Here is a 3,897-nt window from a genome sequence, read left to right as displayed (position 1 = left end):
AGGTGCTGGCGGTGCTAGCTTTTTATTATTTATACTAGGGTGACACAACTTAAAATTAAAAAGGCTGAAAGTACCAAAGTACCCTGCAGTACTAAACATACACAATAACAACATTTCAACACTCCCCCTCAGGCTGAAAGTACCAAAGTACCCATAGGTAATAATGTCGCAAGTGATGTAACCCTTTTGTGAAGATGTTTGCAAGTTGGTCTTTAGAACTGACATAGGGAGTACACACTTCCTTGTGACAACCTTTTCTCTGATGAAATGTTTGCCAATTTCGATGTGCTTAGTTCTATCATGCAGCATAGGATTAACAACGATGTTTATGGCTGCTTTGCTATCACAGTAAAGAGTCATAGGTCCATCAACTAGAAAGACCAACTCACTCAACAAATTCTTTAACCACATAATTTCTGCCACTCCATGAGAAATTGCCCGATATTTAGCTTTAGCACTAGACCTATCTACCACATTCTGCTTTTTGCTTCTCTAAGTAATTAGGTTCCCTCCTATAAAGGTACAATAGCCACTTGTTGACTTCTGGTCATTCAAGGATCTTGCCCAATTAAAATTGGTGTACACTTCAACTTTCAAATGCCTGTGCTTTTGAAACAACAAGCTTACACCTAGGAACTTCTTAAGATATCTGAGAACTCTTTCTGTTGCTTCAAGGTGAGTAGTCTTAGGGGTATGCATGAGCTGGCTAAGAACACCGATTGCATAAGCAATGTCTGGTCGAGTCATAGAAAAATATAGCAGTCTTCCTACAAGTCTCTGAAACTATTTCACATCCTCAATGGGTTCACCTTGACAGTCTCCTAATTTGTGGTTAGGGTCAATAGGGGAATCAACAGGCTTCACTCCCAATTTTCTTGTGTCCTGGAGTAGATATAGGACATACTTTCTTTGGGAAATGAAGATACCCTTTTGTGAGAAGGCCACTTCAATCCCAAGGAAGTACCTTAGAGGACCTAGATCCTTCACTTCAAACTGGGTAGCAAGGAAACTCTTCAACTTTTGAATTTCATCATTCCAATCACCAGTGATAACTATATCATCAACATATACTATCAGTGCTGCAATCTTTCATTCCCCACTTTTCACAAACAATGTGTGATCAGATTGACACTGCTTGTATCCTCTTTGCTGAACTGCTACATGGAACCTACTAAACCAGGCTCTCAATGATTGTTTCAGGCCATATAATGATTTTTTTTTAACTTGCACACTTTCTGTTCATTACCTTGAGCCCAAAAACCAGGGGGTTGCACCATGTATACTTCCTCTTCAAGGTTACCATTTAAGAATGCATTCTTGATGTTGAGTTGATGAAGTTCCCAGTCAAGATTGACAGCTAAGGAGAAAAGAACTCTAATGGAGTTCATCTTAGCAACGGGTGCAAAAGTTTCTGCATAATCCACTCCATATGCTTGTGTAAACCCCTTTGCTACTAGACGAGCTTTATACCGCTCCATTGTGCCGTCAACCCTATGTTTTGCTATGAAAACCCATTTACACCCAACTGGTTCCTTCCCCTCAGGAAGATCTACAAGTTCCCATGTACCATTTTTATGTAAAGCATTAACCTCTTCCGTCATAGCATCTGTCCATTCAGGTATCAAAAGAGTTTCTGCCACATTCTTAGGAATAGGAACACTATCAATGGAAGAGAGAAAGGCCCGGAAGAAAGGTGAAATGTTCTCATAGGAAACAAAGTGGGGCATGGGGGTGTTTAGTAGTGTCAGACCTAACACCTTCCCGGTGAGCAATAGGAAGGTTAAGGTCATCAACAATAGAGGTATCAATGGCAATAGGGTCAGGAACATCAATGGGAACTGATGATGCGCAATCCGGCCACTCCTAGCTGGAAGTGACGAGGCTTCTAGCTGGCGACGAGCAAGAGATACCTGCAAGAAGGGCGAAGGGGCCCGGGGTTGAATACTCGGCGGGGACTCTTCGATGCTTAAGTTAGAACTCAGTAGCAAGCTAAGAGAGAATTAGTTTGCAAGAATATGAGAAAGCTAGAGAGTGGTGAATATGCGATACCTCGAGCCCTGGGGGTTGGAGTCTTTATATACTAACATTTTGGCAGGTCTGGAGGGGCTGATCCCAAATCCCTGCTGTGGCAATCCGCTATTGGGTCGTACCTCGGAGTGGCTGGCCGTAAGTAGACTGTTCATGGGCCGGGCCGAGCCGGGCTCGGGCCGGGCTTTGACTCTTTATTAACAGAAAAATGTTAGGCCTAAGCTCACCAACGGGCCTACAACTTGGGCCCAAGCCCGGAGCCCGACCTAATAAAAGAAATTCAAAATTTTCCCTATTCAAATAGACATTATCTATTTTAATTCATATGTTTTTTTCCCCTATTTAAATGAACAATGGGCCTACAAGTGAATCAACAACCTTCTCAAATCAAAAAAATTATTCAAATGGACATCACATAGGGTTTTTTCTTAGGTTTAACTATAGGTCGGGCGGGGCCGGGCTCAGGCTGGGCTATTTTGGCAAAGCCCGAGCCCGGCTCGAATTTTATGCAGGCTAGGCTTTTTGGCCTGAGATTAAGCCCGCGGGCCAAAAAGCATGTTCAAGCCCGTCCGGGGGTCGGGATCGGGCCACTCGGCCCATGAATAGGTCTACTGTCAGGGCCGAGAGCAGGCGGGCTACAAAGACCGTTGCATGGTACGGTCCCGCTAGTTGGGAGACAACCTGCAGGCACGACGCCACCAGGTGGGAGACAGGGGAGCAGCCTTCTGAATTGACAGGCGCTGCGCCGCTAGACGAGGGACGCGAGAGCAGTCTGGCAGGTACGACTTTGTTAGATGAGAAACTTCTCGTAGAATGCTGAGCTACCCCGTAGCGAGCTACTGGTGGCGTGCTGAGATGATTCTGCCTGAGGCAAGTTGTCTTCGAGGTGGCCCACTTGCTTGGGCCTGGAGTGAATTTGTTGTTCTAGTTCACGAACTGGGATGAACTTAACTCAGAGTGCAGCTCGGGGCATCGGTGGTGAGCTCCTCAGGGTTCAGGCTGGCCCCTATGTTAGGCAGCTAGGTCGGTGCCTGTGTTTGGCAGCCAGCTCGCGCCTGTTCCAGGCTAAGGATGAGTTGCCTGTGGCGAGCTGCCTATGACGAGCTCGAGCTGTCTAGTAGTCAAGAGGCTGCACAATTGGCATGAGGTGCCAGGTGTCACAATTTCATAGGAGGGCCAAATCCACCCTCATCAGGAACCAAGGTACCTAGTTAGGAAGGATCCACCCCTGGATAGTTTGATGGTATTGGTGGTATAGTTTTTGGATGCTCCATAGCTCTCTGACTTGGCTGGCCTCTGTGACGTCGAAAGAAAACATGAAAGGGAGGAGGACTGGGAAAAGGAGGCAACTGAACTAGTTTCTCCTCATTTCTACACTCTCCCTAAGGAGAAATAGGGAAGAAAGATTCACTTTCAAAGAAAGAGACATCCATAGAAACATAATATCCCCGAGAGATGGGATCAAAGCATCGATACCCCTTTTGAGTGAGGGAGTACCCCAAGAAGATGCAAGGAATAGTACGAGGATCCAATTTTCCATGGGTGGGAGCCAGATTTTGAACAAAGCAACGACAACCAAACACACAAGGAGAAATAGAAAGAAGATGAGCCTAGGGAAAAAGAAGCTGATGTGGGGCTCTGCACTCTAACCAGCGAGAGGGCATACGGTTAATGAGATAGGTAGCAAAAAGGACTGCCTTAAGCCAAAAACGCTTTGGGACATTCATATGGATGAGTAAACCCTTGGCCACTTCAAAAAGGTGTCAGTTCTTTCTTTCAGCAACACCATTTTGTTGTGGTGTTCGGTCACAGGAGCTACGGTGAAGTGATCCATGTGAAGCAAAGAATTCGGTGAGATCATTATGAAAA

Source organism: Nelumbo nucifera, chromosome 2, assembly GCF_055504915.1.
Source record: "Nelumbo nucifera cultivar China Antique chromosome 2, China Antique-T2T, whole genome shotgun sequence".
Lineage (NCBI taxonomy): Eukaryota > Viridiplantae > Streptophyta > Magnoliopsida > Proteales > Nelumbonaceae > Nelumbo > Nelumbo nucifera.
The sequence above is the reverse complement of the archived record's forward strand: the minus strand, read 5'-3'. Positions refer to the sequence as shown.